The sequence below is a fragment of the Diabrotica virgifera genome, chromosome 2 (genome assembly GCF_917563875.1).
Source record: "Diabrotica virgifera virgifera chromosome 2, PGI_DIABVI_V3a".
Lineage (NCBI taxonomy): Eukaryota > Metazoa > Arthropoda > Insecta > Coleoptera > Chrysomelidae > Diabrotica > Diabrotica virgifera.
The window spans coordinates 76,327,676-76,343,437 of record NC_065444.1 but is presented as its reverse complement, the minus strand read 5'-3'; the positions used below and the strand labels follow the sequence as shown (position 1 = coordinate 76,343,437).

General features: G+C 32.7%; 1 protein-coding gene across 3 annotated transcripts in view; it reads right to left on the bottom strand.

Moving 5' to 3' along the window:
• LOC114334513 (V-type proton ATPase 116 kDa subunit a 1) overlaps nt 1-15,762 on the bottom strand; it is a 189,568-nt gene that overhangs the window by 72,353 nt on the left and 101,453 nt on the right. Inside the window, exon 1 of one of the 3 annotated variants that reach the window (XM_028284566.2) lies at nt 14,817-15,032. The exons of the other annotated variants lie outside the window; for them this stretch is intronic. The gene's annotated coding sequence lies outside the window, so the exon portion shown is untranslated. Of the gene's footprint in view, nt 1-14,816; nt 15,033-15,762 lie in introns of those variants that run through there. 3 annotated transcript variants of the gene reach the window in all.

Below are 15,762 nucleotides of genomic sequence, written 5' to 3'. Positions count from 1 at the left end.
AACGTTTCTGGCTACTACCAGAGGCGTACGGACGGGGGAACGTGAATGGTTGACCCTTCCCAAATTCTACGCCACTGGCGGAATTGTTATTTTAGTGCAATTTTTTGATTCTCTAATACTTTCTATGTAAATATTATACTCTTCATTCGTATCGATAAAGCCATTAGTTTTCGAGATATTTGAAGCTAAAAACGATGGAGCATAATACATTAATCAAAATAAATGTGCCTTTTCATTTTTAACTTCAAATATCTCGAAAACTAATGACTTTAATCGTTACGAATGAAGAGTATATTATGTATTTGCATAGAAAGTACTGGATAATCTAAAAATTATGCTAAAATAGCAGTTTCATCAGTGGCGTAGAATTTGGGAAGGGTCAACCTTTCACTTTCCCCTGTCGTACGCCTCTGGTAGTAGCCAGAAACGATTATTTAACATAATTTAGTAGAGTGTACAGTGCCTATACTTTTTGCCAAGTACGACATGGATATGTCAAATTATTTTAAAAGTATTCTTTTTTTTAATAATTTATTTTTTATTTAAAACTTTAAGATCTATGTTTGCCCGGTACTATAAAACTATTTGACATATCCTTATGATACTTGGCAGAAAGTGTAGGTACTGTACATCCTACTAAATTATGTTAAATAATCGTTTCTGGCTACTACCAGAGGCGTACGATAGGGGAAAGTGAATGGTTGACCCTTCCCAAATTCTACGCCACTGATGAAACTGCTATTTTAGCATAATTTTTAAATTCTCCAATACTTTCTATACAAATAATATCTTCTTCATTCGTAACGATAAAGTCATTAGTTTTCTAGATATTTGAAGTTAAAAATGAAAAGGCACACAAATATCTCGAAAACTAATGGCTTTATCGTTACGAATGAAGAGTATGTTATTTACATAGAAATTATTGGAGAATCAAAAAATTGCACTAAAATAGCAATTCCGCCAGTGACGTAGAATTTGGGAAGGGTCAACCATTCACGTTCTCCCGTCGTACGCCTCTGGTAGTAGCCAGAAACGTTTGTTTAACATAATTTATTAGGGTAAACAGTACCACCATCACTTACCAAATTTCGTGTTGTTGTCCTATGCCTGTCAGGAAATATTAAAAAATAAATAAAATACAAGTTTAACTTTAACACCGTGTATTTCGGTTATTATCAACTTTTGTACTAAGGTAAGTTAGCTTAAATCGACCTATTTTAACCTCAGGAATCTAAGGTTAAGCCATGGCCCATTCTTTACCAAACACCCTGTATATCTTCTCAATATTATAGATACAATCCTACTAACGATACCGTACTACTAAGAATCGGGAAAGAAAGAGAAGTGATGTTGACGATTAAAAGAAGAAAGTTCGAATATCTCGGACACATAATGAGAAACGGCACTACAGATTACTGAAAATAGTCCTTCGAGGCAAAGTATTCGGAAAGCGAGGAATTGGGTGAAAAAGAATAACATGGGTAAAAAAATCTGAGAAAATGGTTCTCCACAACAAATAATCTACTTAAAGAATCCGTTAATAAAATAATTATAGCCAGAATGATCCCCAATATTCGAAACGAATAGGAACCAAAAGAAAAATAATTAACTAGTTGACTTCCCCCCGGAAATCGGTCTGAACATTAAAAGAAAATATGCTTGAAAATTCAGAGAAATTTTCATAACCAGATTTTTTAGGTTATGTGTATTACTAGTACTTTTCAAGCAAATGAAATTATGGTCTCAATGTTATGAAGACCCCTCATTTAGGGTGGCAGTGAATAAAATTAAGATAGCTATGATGGTAACCAATGTTCTGAAACTGAAAGGACATGGTACGTGAAGAAGAAGATCTGTATGGTATACATGTGATTGTTGAAAAAATTTTTAACCCTTGTGATTTGTTTAAAGGAGATATTTTTGAACAGGAATCCGCAAACAAACCGAATCAGGAATTTTTTTCAGACGGGAGTGGTCTCACAACATGTACTATTACTATTCGGCGACTGAACACTTGGCCTATTAAAGTCCGTCCTATTTTTTGTCACCGCACCCTAACTTTAACCCAATTTATGTAACTTGATCAGATTTGTGGAGTTATGAAAAAAATAATGCTATTAATGTTCAAGGAAAGTGAATGGTAATACCCGTAGGTCACGTCATTTAATTTATGTCCATGCGTTTGCTGTCATCGGTTGGGGGAAATGTAAAATGTGGTTATAACGAGTTATAGTAAGTAATTCATTTTGTATTTTTACAGGAATACAATAATCATTATTGCTCAATCATTATACTATCGCACTTAAAAATTGAAAGATAAAATGTGGGAATACCAATTTTTCTATTATTAATTTGTACACGATATCGCATTCAAATCTATTGTGTTTTAAAATTTTAAAGTAGGCTGCTGTACCTAACAGAAAAACTATGTTGTTTTGTTATTTTGTAATACAACAAAAATTCTCTTAAATTATTTTATCTCAATACATTTGGTTATAGATAGACCAGACGAGGGCATTTAGCTCTAAAAACACCCGAATAAATCGATTTTTAAATATAGCACCTAGAGATTTGCAACTTTTTGCATTGTGTTAAAGATGATGTCAGTAAAAAAGCCTACTATAGAAAAATGGCTGTAAATATCTTCATCTGGAAGTTCGAAGGTTATCGGAGCCAAATTGATTCAAATAGATTACTTGGAGGTCCTTGGAGTCGCTGAACACGAATAAGCCATCAGAACCGACCCCCGGAAAACCTGGTGCCCAGTGCTAAGGCTTTCAGGGTTACTGAAAACAAATATGCCATAAGAACGACACCCAAAGCACCTGGTGTCTAGGGTCACGTCATCTCCTGGAGTTTCGGGTGATTTCGGTACTAAATGGATGTAAACAGATTACAACAGGGTTTTTGGGGTTGCTGATAGAGCTGCATTCCCAGGAAATTCCCGGGACAAATTTCCCGGGAAATAAGTAAAAAATGGAAATCCCGATTCCCGGGGATTTCTGGGTGAGGATTATTTCAGGAAGAACACCATTACAGGTTAAAATTGTTGAGCCTCTGTTCAAAATACGTTAAAAAGTATTAGCGATATGATAAATCTTGAAGAGTAAAAAAATGTTGGTGTCACTTTTCTGAATATTTTGGATTTTTTTTGTTGGTGTCACTTTTCTGAATATTTTGGATTCTTTTTTGTTTTTCTCTAAGACAAAAATTGGTTAAGATATGGCTTTCAAAGTTTGCTTACACTCGTGATTAGTGACTCGTTCAAGCCCTTTCAACTACAACTCTTTCAAAAATAAGCACTTTGAACCGGTGAAACCTACAGATCATATAAACAAAGTAATTTCCTTTAAAATTTTGAAGTTCTCTAAACATTTTTAATTTGTAATCAAATTTATACGTTTTTATACTAATTGCATTGTAAAATTAAATCAAAAACAATTTATTCTTTTTATTTTTAAATTTCCCGTTTCCCGGGAATTCTCGGGAAATCCAAATTACCGACTCCCGATTCCCGGAAAATTGAAAGGGGCCGGGAAAGTGGAGCTCTAGTTGCTGAATACTAATACGCCATCAGAACTGACCCCGGGAGCACTTGGTGTCCACGGTCACTGCCAAGGGACGTCATCCCCTGGAGTTTCGAAGGTTTTCGTTACTGAATGCATGGAAATAGATTACTAGGCGGTTTTTGGGGTCGCTGAATAAGAATGAATCAGAACTGGCTTTTCTAGGCCTAGGCCACCTGGTGCTTAAGGTCACTGCTAAGGCATATATTATCTTCTGGAGTTTTGAGGGTATTTGGACAGCAGGTGCACCGGGGGTCGGTTCTGATGACGATTTCTTGTTCAGTAATCCCGAAAACCCCCCGAGTAATCTGTTTGCATAAATTTAGTGCCGAAGACCCTCGAAACTGTGGATAACGTGCCTTAGCAGTGAACCTGGGCACTAGGTGCTCCGGTGTTCGGTTCTGATGTCGTATTCGTCTTCAGCGACCCCAAAAATCCCCGATTAACAAAATCTGGCCCTTAATACACTTATTTTGACATATTTATACACTTTTGGATGCAATTATGCAATTATGCCTTTCCGCCCATTTTTCTATGGTAGACTTTTTTCCTGACATCATCCTGAACACAATGCAAAAATTTGCAAATCTCTAGGTGGTGTATTTTAAAATCGATTTATTTTGTGCTAAATGTCTGGTCTAAGAACAGTCCTTACAATAGAGATCCTGGTCTATACAGAAAACATAGGCCAGAAAAATATAGAGTGTGCGTTAATACTGCACTTTGGTTGGATTGTTGATGTGTTGTTGGCTAAATTATATAGAACATGATGCTGATAGAAAAGACATTCAGGCATCAAACATCCAAAAATATTTTCAGGCCAAAGTAATGAAAATACCTCCTCCAATGTAACAAAAAAGTAATAAAAATTATAAAGAAATGACAGCATCTCCTGAGATGTTCCGAAACTCAACTTAACCGAGCCTCTTTTCGGATTTCTGGGTGAGGATTATTTCAGGAAGAACACCATTACAGGTTAAAATTGTTGAGCCTCTGTTCAAAATACGTTGAAAAGTATTAGCGATATGATAAATCTTGAAGAGTAAAAAAATGTTGGTGTCACTTTTCTGAATATTTTGGATTTTTTTTGTTGGTGTCACTTTTCTGAATATTTTGGATTCTTTTTTGTTTTTCTCTAAGACAAAAATTGGTTAAGATATGGCTTTCAAAGTTTGCTTACACTCGTGATTAGTGACTCGTTCAAGCCCTTTCAACTACAACTCTTTCAAAAATAAGCACTTTGAACCGGTGAAACCTACCGATCATATAAACAAAGTAAAGTAGGTAAATTGAAAAGCGGTATTGTAATGAATAATTTCATTTGGGATGCTAAAGTGATTTTCACGATCTTTTTTCCCAAAAAAGGGATCAACTTTATTTTGAGCGTAAGTTGCTTAGTTTTGATACTAGAAACTAAAAAAAAAACAAACATAAAAGCTTTTTTTAAAAAAAGTTTTGGTGTTTTGAGGTTTTTGATACAATTTTGCTTCTATTGGGTCTACAGACTTACATACTTAATTTTTTTTAGTTTTTTATATGGTACATTTTGCTAAGAATAATTTTTTCGATAAACTACTTTTTGAGTTATTTGCAAAAAACCGTCTAAAAACGTGTTCTTTTTTTGTTGAAAATGAAAATTTTATTGCAGCTCAAAAAGTATTGAATTAGTGGAAAAACTCTATAAAACAAAAGTTGCTTATAATTAGTCAGTTTATCCATTTCGGATTTATTTTAAACGTAGGCTTAAAGTAAGTCAGTTTATCCATTTCGGACTTATTTTAAACGTAGGTTTAAAATAAGTCCCGTCGTGGGGTTGCCACCCCACGAGAGGGGTGGCTTTCACCCCCCAAGTAAAAGCAACCAACGGCACAGTCCAAGAGTGAAGTGGAAGGCAAGAGAGCTCCAAATTTTTATTCAATTCAGCAGTGACACGGAATCTCAACACATAACACAACAAAACTATGGATGACATGAAGAATATATCATCCAATTAATGGAAGAATAAAGAGGCATAAAAATAAAGACCATATAAAATATAGATAAATACATAAAATATACTATAGCGATAGGGAAGTGGCTAACAGAGTAACGCAAAGAAATTGAAGAATACCAAAAGAAAACATCACATTATCAAAGAGCACAAAAAGGTAAAAGAAGCCTGTGGGGATTGAAAAATGGGGTCTTTACTGATCTATCGTTTTGAAAGTATATTCAGAATTGTCAATTGCCTATTAGACTAAGTGTAAAGAGATATCCGATAGTGTAACTAGAAAAATAATGATGATATGGAAGAACCACTTCTTCTTCTTCTTAGGGTGCCTGCCCGTTACGAACGTTGGCGATCATTCTGGCTATGATGACTTTGTTAGTTGCTATACGGAATAGTTGTGTTGAGGTTTTTCTATACCATGTTCTCAGGTTAGCAAGCCAGGATATTCTTCTTCGTCCTGGGGCCCTTTTTCCTTCAATTTTACCTTGTAAAATGCACTGGAGTAGCTCGTATCTGCTGATGGAAGAGACATTCAGGCATCAAACATAGCCACAGGCAAGAACCACTGGATGAACACAATCAATAACTGATCATAATTCAGAAACTAGACAACGATGAGCATTATATTCGAATGTACAGATTTTATTCAAACTGCAGAAGGAAAACTAAAACAAAAGACCATATAAAATATGTAGGTATAGGGAAATAAATAAAATATAGCGGAAGAAAGTTGGCTAACAGAATATCGTAAAGAAATTGAAGAAGAGCACAAAAAGATAAAAGAAGCTTGAAGAGGTTGCAAAATAAAGTCTTTACTGATCTCTTATTCTATAAACCAGTACATATACTCAGAATTGTTAACGGTCTATTACGTAGGACGCAGTGGCTTAGCTAACCCCACAGGGGCCCCCTATCAAAGTTTGTCGCGGGGCCCTTTTCCACGACTGATAAGGAATAGTGCTAAAAAAATGTTTAACAAAAGCAGCAAAAACGCTTGTATAGAATAGAATAGAAATATTTATACTTAATTATCACTGAAAATTTTACGATTTTATGGACAAAGTTTACAAAGAGTAGGAAAAAAACAAAAACAAATAATACAGTTTACTGAAATTATATAAATCGTCAAAGTTGCAAAATTAAAGATAATAAACTAAAACAAAAACAACCTATTGCAAAATTTAAATAAATTGCAAATTGTATAATACAACCTTAGGAACTAATAAGTTCTCCGTATTACACCCAAATATAGATAAAAATACTTTAGTTACTTGTAAGTAAGGGTAACTGTACTTTCTTAGTTATTCATAGAAACTTTTCTACCGAATATGGTCTTTCAGATCGATAGGCTTTTGTCATTTTACGGAACTTGGGGAAAGTTGTTGCAGTACTTATAACTCAGTGGACGGGATCGGTAAATAGACATCAAGGGTTGAATTTATGGTGGAGTAGTCATGATTAGGTCTTGTTGGAAAGACATGTACTTAGGTGTTTACAAATTAAGCAAACAGTTTCTAGAATATAGAAGGAAGTGTTTAAATTCCGTGATCTTTGAAGTAGCTTCTGCAATGTGCTGTTGTATTGAGCTGCAATAAGGTATCCAAACAGATACCTTATTGCTCTTTCTTGTAATTTAAAAATAATATCGGATTCGGCAGCTGTGCTAGAACCCCAAAAAGAGAGACCATATCGAAGATGAGACTCGAACAAAGAAAAATAGGTTATTTTGGAAGACACTAAATTGATTTCCTTCGAAACAGATATTACTGCATAGAAATCTGAGGTTAGTTTCTTACTTAACAAACCAATAAGAAGGTACCAATTATGTTTGCTGTCTAAAAAAAATACCAAGAAATTTTATAGAAATAACGGTACTAATCTGACTGTTATTAAGAAGCAAGGGTTGAATAATGCATTTGTCTCATCCACCTTAAAAGAGAGTATAAATTAGGGTCGGACCAGGTTTTTATTGTAAGTAGATCAGAAACTATAGTTGCATAAAGAATTGCAATATTTGAGTTGCTCCAAGTGATACTCGTATCATTAGCAAAAAGAAAAATGTTTCCATCGATTTTTAAATTAGTGATATCATTTATGAATATAAGAAAAAGTGGAGGATCCAATACTGAACCCTGTGGTACCCCACATACAATGTATGTGAGAATAAAGTCAGTATCATTTGCTCTAACCAGTTGTTACCTCGAAGAAGAAATACCTGTAATTCCGTAGAAATTTATATAAATAAATACAATATATAGATAAAGAATAGATTACAGCAAAATATACCCAAACAATACAAGACGTTTCAAACATATTCAACGGTATGGCGATTACAAAAATTTCAATTTGGCATTATACATTATACAGTGTCTCACACACAGCCAATGATGAATGGACAATGTTCAATGAAAAGTAGCTTGAAAACCAAAAAGCTCTGTTTTTAATAAGATAGATAAAGAATCCATTACACGAAAATTTCGATATCCAAACAATACACATTGTTTCAAAGCGTTTTAAGTGTTTCAATTTTGTTCAATTTTTTTAACTAGAACTTTTGTTTCGACATGCCGCGCCGGGGCTCTTTCTTGTAATTTAAAAATAATATCGGATTCGGCAGCTGTGCTAGAACCCCAAAAAGAGAGACCATATCGAAGATGAGACTCGAACAAAGAAAAATAGGTTATTTTGGAAGACACTAAATTGATTTCCTTCGAAACAGATATTACTGCATAGAAATCTGAGGCTAGTTTCTTACTTAACAAACCAATAAGAAGGTACCAATTATGTTTGCTGTCTAAAAAAATTACCAAGAAATTTTATAGAAATAACGGTACTAATCTGACTGTTATTAAGGAGCAACGGTTGAATAATGCTTTTGTCTCATCCACCTTAAAAGAGAGTAAATTAGGGTCGGACCAGGTTTTTATTGTAAGTAGATCAGAAACTATAGTTGCATAAAGAATTGCAATATTTGAGTTGCTCCAAGTGATACTCGTATCATCAGCAAAAAGAAAAATGTTTCCATCGATTTTTAAATTAGTGATATCATTTATGAATATAAGAAAAAGTGGAGGACCCAATACTGAACCCTGTGGTACCCCACATACAATGTATGTGAGAATAAAGTCAGTATCATTTGCTCTAACCAGTTGTTACCTCGAAGAAGAAATACCTGTAATTCCGTAGAAATTTATATAAATAAATACAATATATAGATGAAGAATAGATTACAGCAAAATATACCCAAACAATACAAGACGTTTCAAACATATTCAACGGTATGGCGATTACAAAAATTGCAATTTGGCATTATACATTATACAGTGTCTCACACACAGACAATGATGAATGAACAATGTTCAATGAAAAGTAGCTTGAAAACCAAAAAGCTCTGTTTTTAATAAGATAGATAAAGAATCCATTACACGAAAATTTCGATATCCAAACAATACACATTATTTCAAAGCGTTTTAAGTGTTTCAATTTTGTTCAATTTTTTTTAACTAGAACTTTTGTTTCGACATGCCGCGCCGGGGCCCCTGAATGTCGGGGGTCCCGTATAATTGATACGGCTGATACGGCGGTAGCTACGTCCCTGGTAGGACGTAGAGATCAAGGCTTAAATATCCGATCTATATCTATATTAATCTGAATGGATTAATATTGGGTTAAGATTAAAAATGTAAACAGTTATTTAAGAGTGCAATCAGACAAGATGATATGACAGATTCAGTGAGAGAACACAATCGAGAACTGACAATAGGCACCTCAGGAAAACGAGAAAAATAATATCTAAAAATTAATTACAAGAGCATTTCGTAGAATGAAAAGAAATACCAGCTTTAAGAGACATCCTGAGGAGAAGATAGAGAGAAAAAAAGTTCTACCAAGATATTCTTGTGTTTTAAAAACCTACATCTTACCAGGAGTACCATACATAATATTATGGAATCCAGTATAGTCTGAACAAAATAAAGAAAAGCATATTGGATCTAAGTAATATTTCAATATGTACATATAAATCTAGATTAAAACATACTAAAATAATGAATATGAAGATTTGTACGTCGATAAATGTTCGTGCACAGATTCACACACAAATACACAGAAAAACATATTAGTCTAGGGCACATCTGTTTTGAGATGGACGTTGAGAGGTGACTCATATTTTTTTGCAGGAATTGTTTGGAAATAACTCATATAATAATATTTGAGTTATCCTATAACCTAAAAAGGTTCGAAACATTGTTTAAATAATCAAAATATCAAAAAATGAAGGAAAAATTCGATTTTTTTCTTGGTTTTTTGATTATAACTTTAAAAATATTCATTTTCGAGAAAAATTATACTGACGTAAAAGTTGCGTAATTAAATTTTCTACAATACAGGATTAGTTAAAAATTTTAAAAATTGTCACCCTTGTTGCAAAATAGCAATAATTGCGAAAAAACCATAAAAAACAAGTAGTCGCATTTTATGTTTTTGAGGCATTTATGCTACCACTCAAAAAGGTTCGAAACATTGTTTAAATAATCAAAATATCAAAAAATGAAGGAACCATTCGATTTTTTTCTTGGTTTTTTGATTATAACTTTAAAAATATTCATTTTCGAGAAAAATTGTACTGACATAAAAGTTGCGTAATTAAATTTTCTACAATACAGGATTAGTTAAAAATTTTAAAAATTGTCACCCTTGTTGCAAAATAGCAATAATTGCGAAAAAACCATAAAAAACAAGTAGTCGCATTTTATGTTTTTGAGGCATTTATGCTACACTTAGGACCTTCGTATTTTACACAAAAAAACTTTATGATATAGTCAAACAATTAGTCCTGTCGCCAGGGGGGGTACAACGGCCTCCTGTATTCAGATGGACTTACTTAAGTTTTTTTATGTATTTTGACCCGTAGAACACGAATTTTTTGGGTAACAGTTGATCCGGATGTCGATAAGTTTGTTATAAACAAAGAAGTTGAGGAATTACATGACAGCGATTTCTCGCAAAACAAATCATTTTGTTGTATTTTTTGGGCCATTCTAACCAAAAAATGTTCCTACAATTTTTTTCGATTTTTTTCGTTTTCAATTTTTTTCAATAGTTTTCGAGATAAATGCGGTTAAACTTTTAAAAAATCGAAAAATTGCAATTTTTAAACCCGAATAACTTTTGATTAAAAAAGAAAATAGCAATTGTGCTTACCGCATTTGAAAGTTCAAGTCAAATTATATCGGTTTTAATTATTTGCATTGCTTAAAATTTATTATTTTATTGTTAAAAAAGCTAATAAACACCTAGTGCTTGAGTGATGTTTTCAATGATTTCTCGTTTAAAATCGAACGAGTAGGTAGTATAGGTACAAGTGCAAGCTAGGCTATTTCTACTATACGTAGCATGCATTAAAACGCATGTAATAGGCACGGGAAACACTATGTGTTTATAGCTTTTTTTACCAATAAAAAAATAAATTTTTAGCAATGCAAATATTCAAAACCGATATAATTTGACTTAAACTTTCAAATGCGGTAAGCAGAATTGCTATTTTCTTTTTGAATCAAAAGTTATTCGGGTTCAAAAATTGCAATTTTTCAATATTTTAAAAGTTCAACCGCGTTTATCTCGAAAACTATGCATCCTACGAAAAAATTTGCAGGAACATTTTTTGGTTAGAATGGCCCAAAAATTACAAAAACATGTTTTGTTTTGCGAGAAATCGGTGTTATGTAATTCCTCAACTTCTTTGTTTATAACAATCTTATCGACATCCGGATCAACTGTTACCCAAAAAATTCGTGTTCTACGGGTCAAAATACATAAAAAAAACTTGGGTAAGTCCATCTGAATACAGGAGGCCGTTGTACCCCCCTTGGCGACAGGACTAAATACTGTAAATTTGATTAAGATCGGTTCAAAATATTCTGCAAAATAAATTTTGTAATCCAGCTTTTACAAAAAAAATTCATTTTTTCAAAATGTTGCAGGACTGAAAATAAAGCAGATAGTAAGTTGAATTTTTCTTTACATATAGAAGAATACTGTACCTTTCATTTGCAATTTGCAAAATTAAAATAGATTAACAACTACGGCGCCAGGAATTTTTTAAATAAACATTAATTTTTGGTGCTACGCGCTGGACAGCGGTGTTCGATTCACACAAGTTGATTTCCACCAAAATTTCTTCCAATCTTTATCTAATATATTTGTTATTCTTACTCTATATTTTGTTGTATTTTAATATTTTATTTCCACAAAAATCAAACTAATTTGATTATTGTTTGTGAAATATTGTTTAAACAATTGCATATGTTTAAAAAGAATAAACTTTTGTTCTATAAGTTAAAATATATGAACAAAGAAAGTTTTTGCTAAAAAAAGTGTTATTTCAAAGGACAGAGTACAGTGGAACCCCGATAAGTCGGCCCCCGATAACCCGGAAGTCTGGCTAACCCGGACCGATTTTTATCAAACATTTCAACAATAAAAATGTATGTAATATAATATTTGAGAGATAATGGGTATTTGTGTAATTTGAACTACATATACGATGACATGACGTTCATTGTCGTGTTATCGGAAACAACAGGCACCTGTAGTATCCTTTATTTATTTCAAACTGTCTTGGCATTGTTAAAAAAAAATACTAAAAGTTTATTAAAAAATTATTTTTTAAACAATGGTCTTAGTATTCACTGTTATTAAATAACATAACATCGTTGTGATTGATTGAGACCGTATTGTATGTAGTACAGTCGCAGTCGTATTGTTCGCTTCCGTTCTGTAATCGTTCGTAAATCTATTCAGATTTTGTGTTTGCGTGTTTTTTGTCTACGTAATGGCAACAAAACTTAAAAATGTTGCAGTGACAATGGAAAAGAAACTAGAAGCATTAGGTAGAATTGATAAAGGCGTGATACGTAATTTAGATGTGTACTGTGCATATACAGGGTGTAACAAAAATACAGGTCATAAATTAAATCACACATTCTGGGACCAAAAATAGTTCGAATGAACCTAACTTACCTTAGTACAAATATGCACATAAAAAAAGTTATAGCCCTTTGAAGTTACAAAATGAAAATCGAGTTTTTCGAATATATCGAAAACTATTACAGATTTTTTATTGAAAATGAATATGTGGCATTCTTATGGCAGGAGTATCTTAAAGAAAAATTATAGTGGAATTTGTGCTCCCCATAAAAATTTTATGGGGGTTTGGTTCCCTTAAACCCGCCCAAACTTTTCTGTACGTTCCAATTAAATTATTATTGTGGTGCCATTAGTTAAACTCAATATTTTTAAAACTTTTTTGGCTCTTAGTATTTTTTCGATAAGGCAGTTTTTATCGAGTTGCGGCTTCTTTTTTAAGATGTTTACATAAAAATTTTATGGGGGTTTTGTTCCTTTAAACCCCCCAAATGTTTGTGTACGCTCCAATTAAACTATTACTGCGATACCATTAGTTAAACAAAATCTTTTTAAAACTTTTTTGCCTCTTTGTATTTTTTCGAGAAGGCAACTTTTATCGAGATATGGCTTCTTTTTTAAAACGGTTCAAAATATACCTGAAAATGTAAATCATACATAAATTTTCATATTATTACCAAGTCTCCACAATCGTAGTTAAACATATACAAATATGTGGTGGATTTGACAAATATTCAAAATATCTCGATAAAAACTGACTTTTGGAAAAAGTACTAAGAGCCAAAAAAGTTTTAAAAATATTGTGTTTAAGTAATGGTACTACAATAATAATTTAATTGGAACGTACACAAAAGTTTGGGGGGTTTAAAGGAACTAAACCCCCATAAAATTTTTATAGGGGGTCCAAATTTCACTAAAATTTTTTTTAAGATGCTACTGTCATAAGAATGCCATATGTCCATTTTCAATAAAAAATCTTTAATAGTTTTCGATATACTGGGACAAATCGATTTTCGTTTTGTAACTTCAAAGGGTTGTAACTTTTTTTATATGCACATTTGTACTAAGGTAAGTTAGGTTCAATCAAACTATTTTTGGTCCCAGAATATGTGATTAAGTTTATGACCTGTATTTTCGTTACACCCTGTATATTTCATGTTATTTCAATTATAACGGAATTTATCTGTAAGTTTACCATATTTGATTTACCATTTTCTCCGGCTAACCCGGATTTTCGATAACCCGGACCATCCGCGGTCCCGATTAATCCGAGTTAACGAGGTTCCACTGTATGTGTTTTTATTTTGCAATAAACAAATTTATTTATTTATATCGAAATGAAAGGTCATTGGAATGCCCAATCAGAGCAAACTATCCGCTGTCCTGCGCGTAGCACCAAAAATGAATGTGTATTTAAAAAAATTCCTGATGCCGTGGTGGTTAACCGATTTTAATTATGCAAATTGCGAATGAAAGGTACAGTATTCTTCTATATGTAAAAAAAATTCAACTTGCTGTCTGTTTTATTTTCAGTTCTGCAACATTTTGAAAAAAGGATTTTTTTTTGCGAAAGCTGGATTGCAATATTTATTTTGCAAAATATTTTGAACCGATCTTAATGAAATTCACAGTATTGTTTTACTATATCATAAAGTTTTTCTGGTTAAAACATAAAGGTCCTAAGTGTAGCATAAATGGTTGAAAAACGTAAAATGCGAATACTTGTTTTTTTATGTTTTTTCGCAATTATTGCTATTGTGCAACAAGTGTGACAATTTTTAAAATATTTAACTAATCCTATATTGTACAAAATTTAATTACTCAACTTTTATGTTAGTGAAACTTTTCTCTGAAATGAATACTTTTAAAGTTATAATCAAAAAACGAAGAAAAAAATCGAATTTTTCCTTCATTTTTTGACATTTTGATTATTTAAAAAATGTTCCGGACCTTTTTGAATGGGAGGATAACTCAAAATATTATTATATGAGTTCTTTTCAAGCAATTTCTGCAAAAAATATGAGTCACCTCTCAACGTCCAAATGTACTAATATTTTTACAGATGCGCCCTGGTCTATATGTATAGTCTGAACAAAATACAGAAAAGCACATTGGATATAAGTAATATTTCAATATGTACATATAAATCTAGATTAAAACATACTAAAATAATGAATATGAAGATTTGTACGTCAATAAATGTTCGTGCACAGATTCACACACAAATACACAGAAAAACATAGACAGAGTAATACAGACTAACTTGGTGTTTTGATTTATTCACTATGTACAACCTACTCATTTCATAGTTGAGTGTACATACCTATCTAAATTACCTTATTTATTTTTATCAGCAGCACATCAGCAGTTCACAAAAACCATAGAACACCTTCGAAACGACTAACTTTAGTTTTACAAACTGCCGACTCAACTTGGTAAACTGTTTTCGATTTTAGCATGCATTATTAATTTAGCGTTGCGAGCTGCGAGGGTTACTAAAATTTATTATTTAATAATAATAAGAGCTCCTACTACCAACTCACTTCTTATCAATATCCATTAAGCCACACAAATGAACTTGAAACAAAATATTTACAACTTTATCAATATTCTTTATCTTTCGCTGTAATTTCGCCGTTGACAATTTTAAGGTCATTATCAGGTTTAACGATATTGGGGATTGTAGTATACGTAAAGTAGTAGTACAAAAAGTAGACGGATTTATATTTATATATCGTTAAGTTGTTTATGTTTAGGCCGGGCAAATAAAAATGTGCATAACAATTTTCATTACAGGAGGTTATCAAATTTAAGGATTTTGGGCCAGTAACAGTCATCTTGTTTGAATGACATATAAACTGACAATTTGAAACCTTCCCACCTTTAATATCCTTATCCCCATAATATGAAAAATCCGAATCCTTTCTTCTCCTTAAGGTGTCGTACATTTCTACGTAGGCGTCTACCGTACATTGTCTTGCCAGGTGAGACGCTAGATAGTCAGGATTAAATTAGTTTGTTTTAGCAGCATTTAGTATGTAGCTGTGGATTCCTGTCCATTGGCGAATATTACGCAGCCATGACTTTTTTTACGTCCTAAACCCCTCTTAGCCTATTTTTTTCCTTAGAGTACTAGTTGCTGAAAAGTGTATCGTTCACCACGTAATTCTTCTTCTTAACGTGCCCTATCAAGTCTCCTTGACGTTGGCGATTAATATGGCGAAACTGTCTCTGTCTCGAGCTATTCTAAATAGTTGTTCTGCTTTCTTGATTCCTGTCCAC